This window comes from Protopterus annectens, chromosome 4.part0 (assembly GCF_019279795.1).
Source record: "Protopterus annectens isolate FY-2018-M chromosome 4.part0, PAN1.0, whole genome shotgun sequence".
Classification (NCBI taxonomy): domain Eukaryota; kingdom Metazoa; phylum Chordata; order Ceratodontiformes; family Protopteridae; genus Protopterus; species Protopterus annectens.
In genome coordinates, this window is record NC_056733.1 from 1,892,133,864 (window position 1) to 1,892,146,664 (window position 12,801).

A 12,801-nucleotide genomic window follows, 5' to 3' on the forward strand; every position below is an offset into this window, starting at 1 on the left:
GTTCTGACTCTGTCCTTAGGTGTACAGGGAAAATATATGTAGTCAATGGCATGTTACAGCATAGCATTTAGGAATTGATGGAGGATCCTGGATGCTGATGTCTGTAACACCCCCAGCTTGTCCCCTGTTTAGTTCTAGAAGGTTCCTGTAGCTAAAATTATAAGTGCTGCACACACCTTACTCTCCACTGGTATTGGTTCTCCTCTGTTTACCATTGCTCTCAGCTGAGGATGACAGAGGTTGCATAGCTCCTGTAGTACGTCTCTATCCACCCTGTAGTACTCTAATTTTCATCTCATGCAGATTATGAAAAGTTAAATGGGGTTTAAAAATCCTTCTCCTTCTTGGCTGGGGTTTATCAGCAGCAGCAGCAGCTTAGACATGGGCCTGCTGCACATACACATGAATAAGATCAATGCCAGACTCTAACATTCTTTCCGTGTAGCCTAGTTTCCATAGCTGTATTCCAATATGTTTTGGAACTAGCAGGGAAAACAAGCAGTGTGTCTACATGGTTGCTTTATACTGTAGCTTGTTGGATAGCTCCTCCATCTTGGATTGGTTGATTAGCATACAATTCAGCTGCTTATGCTATAATTAGCATGCCCCAATGTTTACCATGTTTGCATGGCTCTACAAGCAGTGTGTAGCTACTTACTGAATACAAAACAGTATGCTATTGTGTGTGCACATTAAGATGTAATGTGCACATGGTTTTGGTGGACAGAGTAGGCTTTACTGAATCTGCACCATTATTTAGTGACTACAGTCTTCGACAAGTTTCTAGAAAACCACAAACACTTAGCACAAGAATCATGGACAAAACCAAAATTATAGGGGAATAAAGGCCCAGAACCAGATAGATTTTAAATATTGCTCTTAGAAAGTTGCTAGAACAACAGATTTGGTATTAAAAACAAATTTCTGAAGGACATGAATCCTGAAACTAAAATGTTTATCTTTATTTTGTAACTGCGGTTCTCAAAAATTTGCTCTCCTAAAAAAAGCTTAGCACAAAATCAGAGACAAAGCCAAATTTAATAGGAAGGGTTTCAGAAATGAAGAATTGATTTTAAATATTGTAAACTTAAAAAAGTTGCTAAGAGGTTTTGCATTAATATGCATTTTCTGAAGAATATGATGCCTGGAATACAAATAACTATCATTATCTAGTGTCCACAATTCACAAAGATTTGCCAGAAAGCCAAAAGTTTTATAAGGAGGAGATTAAACATAAGAGGCGGAAATCCAGCCATTCTGTGAAACTCTGGACAGTTGACGGGTCTGCTGAACTTGTTGTGCATGATTACACTAAAACTGGGGAACATTAAAGACATTACACAAAATAATGCAAATTGACTAAAACAAACAAACAAAAACAATACTAATTACAGAAAGTAGCAATTGCCACTGCTACTGATTATTTGAAGAAAATGAACAGAATCATGAATGGGGGTAAGTATCCGCAGGAGAACCATCAGAGAGCAAATACAGCCACAGCAGTTAGTTCAAGACTGTTAGGCACCCATAAAGGACTGGAATGATCTTCCAATAATAAAGAAAAAAGTATAGCACTGAGAAGCAGCAAGTCAGCACCACCAGCTAGTGGAGAATATCTAAATTCTATAAAATGCTACTGGTGGTGAACATGTTTAAGCTCTTCAGCCTCTGCTCTGCCTGTGTCTGCTATAGCAAAACAAAAGGAAATTAACACCTACCTTGCTACTAACATCATTAGCAGCACTGCTCTACCAATATAACGAGCAAAAGATTAAGGGAGAACACATTGGAGAACCAGGAAATCAGTTTGATTTCTTGTGGCTTTCCCTCATCTTCTGGATGGTGTTAAATAGCAATTAACACCCTGCAAATGACCGAAGATGAAAACAATGGCTAGTGTTTAATGCCAGATGAGTTTCAAATTGCTATGCAGCCTCAATATGAAAATTTTTGTGCCCTACTTGACTATTTGACTTTATTTTAACTTTTAAAAGGAGATCTTGCTTCCAAGGTCCTAATATCCTAGTACTGTCTTTTTGCTACCCCCCCATCATCAATGTACTGTACTAAACTGCGAACAGGAGCTATGCAGGTGGGACTTTGATACCCAGACAAAGGTCTGTCCAAGAAAGTTATACAGATGGGAGCTTCCTGCCCAGACAATGGCCGTTTTAGACAGTTATACAGATGTAAGCCTGATATCTGTAAGGGCCTGTTCAACAGTAGAATTCTATGGCTTTAGAATGAGAGGTGTGGCTGGAGTACCAAAGATGTCAGACACAGAAAGACCATAGCATGAAATAAAGCCAGATATATTGTCAAGAAAGGCCTGTAAATTCACTATTAGTGATACTGAAAAGAATTGTGAATTACTGAAGTTTACTGAACCAATTAAGTTCTGTGATTTAAGTCTGAAAAATACTTCTGAAAGCATTTCAAAGAGCTACCAAGCTTGTATATTGATATAAGGGTGTGATAATTTTACATTTCTGTGTGCTATGAAAGTCAAAGATAGTAAATACATGTTGTGATGTCCCCTCTCTGGGCCAATAATCAAGGAGCCTGAATCCTCACCACTGACATTGGAGAGGGACAGTCACTTGGAACAAAAATGGATACACTCAATATTTCCAGATGTAGCTCTCTGCATCAAGCACAATTTCTTTTAAGAGCACACAGGGAACACACTTTATCTGGGGTCTGGGTTCCCCTCTCTTCCGGATTCCCAGTAAGACTCCCCACTGGCACAGCTCTAGAGTTGAGTTCTTAGCCGAGAATCCAAGCCAAGTCCTCCATCATTCTCTCTGTGAAACCAGTGCTTTGTGTCCCTGCTTCAAGTAGCTGACACACACACTCTTTGAGGTTTGATTTTCACACACACACACACACACACACACACACACACACACACACACACACACACACACACACACACACACACACACACACAAACACCTGGAAAAGGCTGGCTGGGAAAAATGTACTAGCTATACCCTCTTCTGCCCAGACTATAAGATAGTTACACTGCCACCAGATATTCCAAAGCTAGCTACTATAAGGCTGTTATAAGGGTACCCAATTATACTGAGTGAAATTAATATTAATACAAATGATAGTGTTTGGCCAATGCAGTAATGCTTTCAGGAGTGGCCACAGAGTCACCAAATAGATATGAGTACTTGCAAAGATGAAAATATCCTCTAAGGGACCAGCTACAATGAAAAGTTTAAATATATTTAATAACAAATAATAAAAGAACATGAAAATACTAAATATCTGTTTACAATAAACACCAGAATTTCAATCACAGGAAATATTAAAATAACACAGATGAATAGATTCACACAGATACAGAAAACAGTACTTAACTAATCTCACTATATTTTCCTGACTGATCTAAAGAATTACTATTCCTTGGTTCACTTACTAGAGCAAGGCAAGATGAAGTAGGTGTGGGGTCCCTCTTTGTCAATTCCAAAAACAGACTGCTCTGTTACTGAGATTCTTCTCTCTGTAATATCTAAATATTATTTCAGAGTTGGTTACAAAGTGACATCACATTTGGTCATCTGACTCTGTTTCCCACACTACCCCCATCATTAGAAGCTGGCAGGGTTTAGCAAACATGTGCTACAATACATATCTCAAGCTTTGCTAAAGTTTAATGCAGCATCTGTAAGCTGTAGAAAATTTTAACACTTCTGCTCTTCCTACATAGACTAACAAACCCTGCTTCTTGCAGTCATTGCATCTCTGGTTTCATTTAAAACTGTGAGATAACATATTTATGCCCTATGCCCAGTAATTTAATTCCCGAACATTTTTCAAAGTTAGCTGCAGCTGGACTGTGATTAATCTCTTCTCTTCTGGTATCCTTTGTTAACATATATATTTAATTAATTTACAGTACAGTTAGGACCCACTATTGGTACACTTTCAACACCAGCAACTTTACAAATACATTTTTTAACACAAACATCTGTACAAATCAGTTTGATATATAAAATGACATAACACTTCTTTACAAAATTCCAGGTAGCTCTGCTGGCATATGTTATACAGCCACTGTCCTACTTCTCTTGGCATAGCTGGCAATACCTCACATCATCACACATGTATTTTATGAAGAGAAGTAAAAATAATGGTAGATGGAAAATGCATGGCATTTGAGTAAAAAATCTCTAATGTGTAGCTTGAGCTGGGCCTCAAGTCACCACAATATAGTTACAGGAAAGGATAGGATGGGATGAAAAGAAATAGATAGATAAGAGGATTTAATGGTGACATTTATTTGTTTTGAATGAACTGAAAATTGGTAGGAAGTGAGAGCTGTTAAAGAGTGTCAATCTTAAAAGTGTTAAGAGTTTGTTAAAAGAAGAAGGAGTGGGTAGGAGTTAGCTTTGATGAATTTTGTTAACCTGACTTCTCCTTTGAGGAGTTCAAGTGCCATTGCTACTTCAAAAATGACTGATTTATGGTCAGATTTAGCCAGTGCGGGTCCTACACTTGAGGCGTTGCACTTGAGGCGTTGCATCGGTCACTCATGTTGGTGAGGACCAGGTGTATAATATTGGAGCCCCTTGTGGGGTGGTGCACTATTTGTTTCAGGGCATTTGAGTTCACAAAATTCATAAAGTTTTGTGTGAGTGAATTTGGGCTCATATAAGTTTCCCAATTAATGGAAGGTTAGTTGAAGTCACCCATGACTAGGGTGTTAGGTTATACTTTAATTGTCCCATGTAGGTCTAAATAAGCTGTGTTGGTATCTTGGTTCATGGAAGGGGACCTGTAACTGATGATGACCTGAAGGGGGGTCTTACCCATGGTAAATTTGGACTTGGAGTAGCTCCACAGAGTTTTCTTGTCTAACCAGTCTAGAGGTGCAATTATCTTTAATGAAGATAGATGCTCCACCTCCTTTGGTTCTCACACCTTCAATTTGTGTTCTGAAAGTGTGGAAGGCATTGTAGCATTGCAAGGGTGGGGTACTTTCTCTGGCTTTGAGACAGGTTTCTGTGACTGCACAGATTTCAACTTCAAGGGAAAGGACTGCTTCCAGAGATTGTAGTTTCTGATTCAAACTCCTAGCATTTAACAGCATGACCCTTAGTTTCTTTGTGTTTGATATTTTCACATGTGGAATTTTGTTGTTGTGACCTGGCCTAAAAAAGTCATTATGGGGAGGCAAGTGCTTTAGCCAGTAACCGAAAGCCTGGAGGTGCCAGGTGAAGACCATCTCTGGCAAAGCAGTGTGGTCCATCCATTATGTTATCCCAGGCTGGCAGGAACTGGATCCCCTTAGAATGACACCAGAAAAATCAGCCAATTATTGAATTCAGTCATTTACTTTATATTGCAGTATCATCCTAGGGTAAAATGCTGCCCAAAGCTAGGGACATAACTGCCTGGGACACATATTCAGAAAACTCAATCATGTCTCTCTTCATATAGTCCAGAGAGGTACATCTTAAGTTGTTCACACCAACATGAACTATGAGGGAGCCATAACAGTACTTGTTGCCAGACACAAGTGCATGTGTGATCTGGTGATTCTTTGCACCAGACAGGCAGCTGGCTGTAATCTTCTCTTAGTTCAACCTGGTGAGTGATGTGCCTGTATAGTCACCTGTAACTAAAACTTTTTGGAATTGTTGTGCATTGCCTTAAAGGCTTATTTGGTGAGACATAGGTGCTAGTGTTTTATATGTATTGGGTGATTTGGGTGTTGTGTTAGGTGTAGCATGTTTCTGTTTTGGATATCTCTGGTGTTTAGGTATGTTTCTGGAGAGTACCTCTGCATATGAAGGTTTATGTGCTGGATGCATATTAGGAAAAGAAGTCGTGGAGTGTGAGCTTGATAACCTGTTTAGTGTTGCTGTTCTGGGGGTGAGAAAGACGTAATTCCAGATTCTTAGTGTAGGAGCATCTCTCACAAATTGTACTTTGAGTGATTTAGGACTAAGGGATTGTCAGTGTATATGACAAAGTTGCTACACTGCCTTAAAAAACCCATGTCCACCTGGCTGACAGGAGAAACAGAGGAAAACTGACAGCCCATATTGCAAGGTTTGAACCTGGTATCTCAGCAGATAAGGAAAAAAAGATGGGAGTATCAGGCAGGGAGCTATTTTAGGGTGTCTAACCTATGGGGTGTACAGTAGGAGGTCTACAAAAGAGGGGGATCTATAGGGTCTGATGTGGATAGGTAAGAGAGAAAATCTCTGCCAGGTGGTCCACTGAACAGCTGAGGGGTATTTAAGAACTGGTCTGCTAGGTAATAGCTGCTTCTAAGGGGAAATACTTCTGCTGACACTTTTTCGTCTATAATCACCAAGAGTTACCTCCTCTGAGTGGTGGTGCATGATGGTGCACTATGCACAAGGAAGAGCAACGCAGCTAGTACAAAGAAACCAGTTAAAAAGCTCAAACTGAGCCCTGCACCAATGAAATAGCTCATACTGAGTCAAAAACACACTGTAGCAAGAACAAAAACCAAGAAGAGAAAAATATCCACACCGCTAGCAGAAACAATAGCTCAAATGGCAGTTCACAATCCTCTTTATTCCAAATAGCGAGACAGGTAGACAAGAAATTTGAGACAAGCGCTTTCACCCGGATCCTTCCGGGCTTTCTCAAGTCAAAACCATGAAAAGTACAAAGCAAATGCTTAAATACAGTTCCTGATTAGTCACATGTCAGTCATTACATCCTATTTGTTTAAAAAATATATACATTAATTAAAAAACATTTAAAACATTGTAAAAAACATGTTAATATTGGGACAAATCCATGTATTTAAAACTGAAATAGTGTGTAGTGGTTTTATGGTTCGCCGTACATGAACCCCGTTTATAGTTCGTTCAGTAATCTTTAATTCATCATAAAGTGCAAAGTGCATAATGTCTGTGCAAATCAATGTTTGTTGACCAGATATAACATGATGAAAGTTAGTTAAAAATGTCAATGACAACAGTAGCAAGTTTGAATAATTATGTAGTTTAGTTTATAAGCATATTGTTGCTTCTAATTTAATTCATAATATTTATGTCCACCATATCATGTGTAATAAAATGTGTTGATCTAAATATTTTATATAAAAGTCATAAATAAATTGAGATCAGTAAAAAGCAACCCCCCTAATTAATAGAATCCAATAAAAAATATGGAAGCATACTGCAAACTATAACATGTTCTGCTAAAGTCTGGCCCTTCTGAGCCTTAAAACTGAACCGATGCTCAAAGTACCGTTTAGGCCTGGAGTTTTGGCTGCATCAAGTTTGAGCTGCCATACAAGCTCTCTGTATTCTAGCGTGGACTCCCAGTCTCCCCCTCTAATGTTGGGAATCACCTGTTCAAGAATCATAAATGTTAATTTGTAGTTGGGACAATCAAGAGAATGTTTGAAGAAGGCATTACTTTCTTTCTTTTTTTCTATTTCGTAGGTGTGCTCATATAGTCTTCTTCTGAATTCTCTTTCTGTTTTCCCTATGTAAAAACTGCCACAGGTAACACAAACCCCTATATAGATCACGCCCCTAGTGCCACATGAAAAATACCCCGGTGATCGAATGTTTATGTGGCGAGCTTTCAAAAAAATGTGTGAATCATTAAGTATTAAACCACACTGTTTACAAGCCCCGCACTTGTAGGTACCCTTGTGAGGGTGTTGACTATTTTTCTGTATATGCGGTCTCCTCTCGAATATTTCTTTGAGGTTCTGACCTCTTTTCCTCACAAATTTGGGTTTGCAGGGAATGATGTTTTTGAACTCTTCATTGGTTGTCAAAACGGACCAGTATTTTGAAATTATATTTTCTATTTGTGGGGAATTTTCTGAGAAGGTGTATATAAAACTGTTTTCATCAGTTTTAGTTTTTGTTGTTTGAGATTTGTAAGTCATGACTGAGGAACCACCTAACAATGGAGCATACAAGGAATCCCTTTTGTTGACCACCTCATTAGTGAGAATTCTAAGTAAATTTTCAGGATATCCCCTTTCAAGAAACATGCTGTGCAAATTATTTATTTCCTGATGGAAATCCTCCAATTTACTGCACATTCTAGAGGCTCTTATTAATTGCCCCTTTACTATCCCTTTCTTTTGATGGAAGGGGTGTAGACTATCAAAATGCAGTAAGGAGTTTGATAAGGTAGGTTTACAGTGGACCTTTGAATTAAATCCTTCCCCCTGGGTGTCTTTATAAATTGTGACATCCAAGTAGTGGAGTTCTTCTTTGCTAATCTTGTGGGTAAAAACTAAAAATTCGGTAGTTGTATTTAGGTAGTGTAGGAAGGCCGTTAATTCCATTTCCGTACCTCCCCAAATTATACATATATCATCCAGATATCTACAGTAATGAATAAGATATTGTGCCCAAGCTGTAGCAAAAATATATGCCTGTTCCCATCTGTGCAGGACTACATTGGCGTAAATAGTTGCACAAGAGGCACCCATGGCTACTCCTTTGAGTTGTTTAAAAAGTTTGTCGTTGAAAAGTATGTAATTGTTTTCAAGTACCATCCCCATTAATTCTACTAACAGGTTTGAGAAGTTGTTTCCCAGGTTGGTTTCATTGTTAAAGAAATCACCAAACCAGTCTAAACCAACATTGTGGGGAATACTGGGGAATAAATCCTTAATATCTATGGTAACCATGAGTGCTTCTGGAGGGCACTTTTCAATTGGGAAGGTCTTAAGAAATTCCCACGAGTCTTTGTATACATGGGTTGAAATATACTGTTTGGTAATATGATCAATGAATTTCGCAATTGGTTCTGTCACACCCCCTGCACTTGATACAATGGGCCTAAAGGTTAAGGGGTCGGTACCTTTATGAATTTTTGGAATTCCAAAAATTACAGGGGTTCTGGGTTTGTTGACTAAAAGGTAGTTGTACAGTTTTTCATTTATGCGTCCTTGCAAAAGGTAATCAGAAAGAGAGTATTTTATTTTTGCCAAAGCAATGTTGTGTTCATTTTGGGAGATTAAGCAGTATTGGTCCTCATCCTGTAACAAGTGTCCCAATATTAACATGTTTTTTACAATGTTTTTTTAAATGTTTTTTAACTAATGCATATATTTTTTAAACAAATAGGATGTAATCCATAAAAAATGCTGAGGTTAGGCTCCAGTGTCCAAATCAAAGTAAAAAAGCAGTCTTCAGTCTTCAATAAAGGTAAAAAAGCAGACTTGAATCGAAGAATAAAAGTATAAGAAGTCTTCTTTATTGTCACACAAGCGCTTTCACATATTGCTTCCTCAGGTGTATGTAATAGGATGTAATGACTGACATGTGACTAATCAGGAACTGTATTTAAGCATTTGCTTTGTACTTTTCATGGTTTTGACTTGAGAAAGCCCGGAATGATCCGGGCGAAAGCGCTTGTCTCAAATTTCTTGTCTACCTGTCTCGCTATTTGGAATAAAGAGGATTGTGAACTGCCATTTGAGCTATTGTTTCTGCTAGCGGTGTGGATATTTAGCTCATACTGAGTCCTGAACCAGTAACCTTCAATTGGATAGTCCTACTGTATGCTCCTGCCATCAGGGCATGGGGATTTCTCCCCCCAGAAACCAATGTCCTGATTTTAGTTCTCAACTTACAAACAGAAGGGAATTTAGCTGGTCTGAATCCAATCTATACTGTCCAACTGAAGTGCAATGGAACAAAGGAAAAAGAGCAGGATAATGTTTTTCCAATATTCTAGACCTGGTCCTCACCAGTATGAGTGACAGATGCAACGCCTCAAGTGTAGGGCCCACAATGGCTAAACCTGACCATAAATCAGTCAATTCTGAAGTAGCAGTAGTACCAGAACTCCCCAAAGTTGAAGCCAGGCTAAAAAAATTCACCCAAGCTAACTATACCCTCCTAAGAGAAGGTATAATCAATGTCCAAGCTCCAGTGTCCACAGATGGTATTGACGGCTATACTAAGGTATACATTGATGCCCTGTATAAACATCTACATAAATGTATAGACACAGCAATGTTGGATAGGATTAAAGCAAGATCCTCAAGAAAAAACAAACCATCCTGGTGGATGGCTAGCATTAATAAATTATACAATAAGCGAAAGAAGCTGCTGTCTAAAAATAGAAAAAGTGAGATCCCAGAACTGGAAGAGCACCTTCCACAGCCTAAACAAGCAAATAAGACAACTCATAAAATCTTCAAAGAGCAGCTATGAGGAAAATTAGTTAGCAACCATAGCCAAGGATAACCATAAGGCTTTCTTCAGCTACATCCACAACCTGAAAGTTAGGACTCAGTTTTGTGCTGAATTAATTGTGGATGGCATCACACACACACACACACACACACACACACACACACACACACACACACACACACACACACACACACACACACACACACACACACTAACCTGTGAAAATTGCAAAGCTGCTAACAGACAGGTTTGGCAAAAAAGTCATCCCCCTATCTCCCCACAGCTTACCACAAACCATATCTTCATCATCTCCTCCTCCCTGCATCTCCAAAGAGCAAGTAATCAATGCTCTCTCCAAAGCTGAGAACACAGCCTCCATAGGACCAGATGGCATTCCGGGCTCCATTCTTAAAGTTCTAAAACAAGAGATAGCTACTCCATTAGGCAGTCTATTCAACCACAGCCTGAGTACTGGCTTTGTCCCCATTGAATGGAAAACAACAATTGTTATCCCCCTACACAAGGGCAGCTCAGCAACAGACAGGGGTAACTATAGACCCATAAGTTTAACCAGCCTCATCTGTAAGACAATGGAACAAATCATCATGGACCTCATAAATAAGGATATAGGTGACCTCTAAACCCTGGATCCATCACAGTTCAGTTTTGTCAAGGGCCGGTCATGCCTGCTAAACCTAGTGGACTTCTTTGAGAATGTGACCAGAGCCATTGATGAGGGTAAAGCTGTGCACACAGCCTATCTTAACTTGGCCAAGGCCTTTGGCACTATCCCACATTCAGGCATCATCGACAAACTAACCCAGTTGAATATCAACCCCTATGTTGTCAGGTGGGTTGCAAACTGGCTCATAGATCAACAACATTCAGTCAAAGTGGAGACTTTACCTATACCAACAGACCTGTCACCAGTGGGGTCCTACAAGGGTCAGTGCTGGGTCCCCTCTTGTTTGGCATATACTTCTCAAAAGTCCAGGCCAAAATGGAGAGGCTGAGGGTAACCAAGTTTGTGGATGACTGCAAATTAGGTGCTATCATTGAATCCCCTAGCGATGTCAGTGTACTTCAAAAGGGGCTTACACAGGCCAATGATTGGTGCCAAAGCCATGGTCTTAAACTAAATGCTAAAAAATGCATCATCATTCCCTTCAGTAAAAACAATGCAATGTTCCTGCTGATTATAAAATAAACAATAATACCCTAAGTACCAATGCAGTAGTGAGAGACCTGGGATCACAAGTTGACTGTGACCTTAACTTTGACCACCATGTGTCCACTGTGGTGAGGAAGGCATTCTACATCACTCACCTGATTAGCAAAGGCATTGTCTCAAGAGCAATAGAGGTTAAAACTCTCCTGTACTCATCCTCATCAGGCTGATTATTGAATATAATGCTCATTTTGGTATGTACCATGCCAGACACCTGCAGAAACTTAAGACTGCAGAGATTTCTAACTAAGAAAACTAAGAGTCTCCAGCACATGTCTTATACGGACAGACTGAAGTCACTGTCACTGTACTAAATAGTTTATAGACTACTTACAGGCAACTTATGTCTGGTTTACAGGGCTATCTCTGACCCAAATCTAGTGGAAATGCTGCACACTCGTAAGTCAAATGGGACTAGAGTCACCCATTCCAAGGAACTCAATCTAGCCTGTGACATAAACAGGACCTGCTGGAGAGACAGCTACATCTCTCAGTGGTCACCACTCCTCTTTCAATCCATATCAAGCAAAGCATCTCCATGACCCTGTTTAAGCAAGACCTGGATGACCGGATGGGAAATCTTAAACTTCTGCCAGAAATTGCCCCAGCTTCTCTCCTGGACATGGGTAGTCCTTATTAGAAAAATCTTGGGCATAGAAAATATCTCTCATCTAATATTATATTGAGATTTAATGGGTAGGTTTGTAAATTGTAAAGACCCTTGGGTCAATAACCTAGTAACATCCTATGAACCTATGAACCTATATGTAGACACTCAGTGTTTTGTTGGACAAATGTACATTTAATGGAGGACAAAAGTGATCAAGTGTTTGCAGTGAGACAGATAGTTGAAAAGCTATAGACGAAGAAAGAGTCCAACTGGGCATCCCTAGACCTGAAGAAAATGTATGACAAGGTCCCAAGAAAACTGATTTCAGCAGTCCTTTGATGGTTCTATATCACAGAAACATTGGTAGAATTAGTGGACGCTATGTACAAGGACCCAATGACACAAGTACTAACACTGTTTGGACTAACACAGGGGTTTCTTGTGGAAGTGGGAGCATCTCATGGTTCACCTCTGAACCTGTTGCTATTCATACTGGTGATGGACTACATTACCAAAAAAGTTTAAGGGGCTAGATCAACAAGGTTGCTGTATGCAGACAATGTAGTATTACAGGCAAATTCTGAACAAGAACTTAATCAAAGGATAGAGGAATGAAATGCAAAACTAAAGGCACACGGAATGAAACTGAGTACAGTTGCAATGGTAACAAATGGGGGAAATCAAAATAAGCTGAGAATTGAAATAGAAGGCAAACTAGTGGAACAAGTTAACAGCTTCAAGTACCTGGGAAGAAGAGTTGAGGTGAAGGGAAGTCTCAATGAGGAGATCAA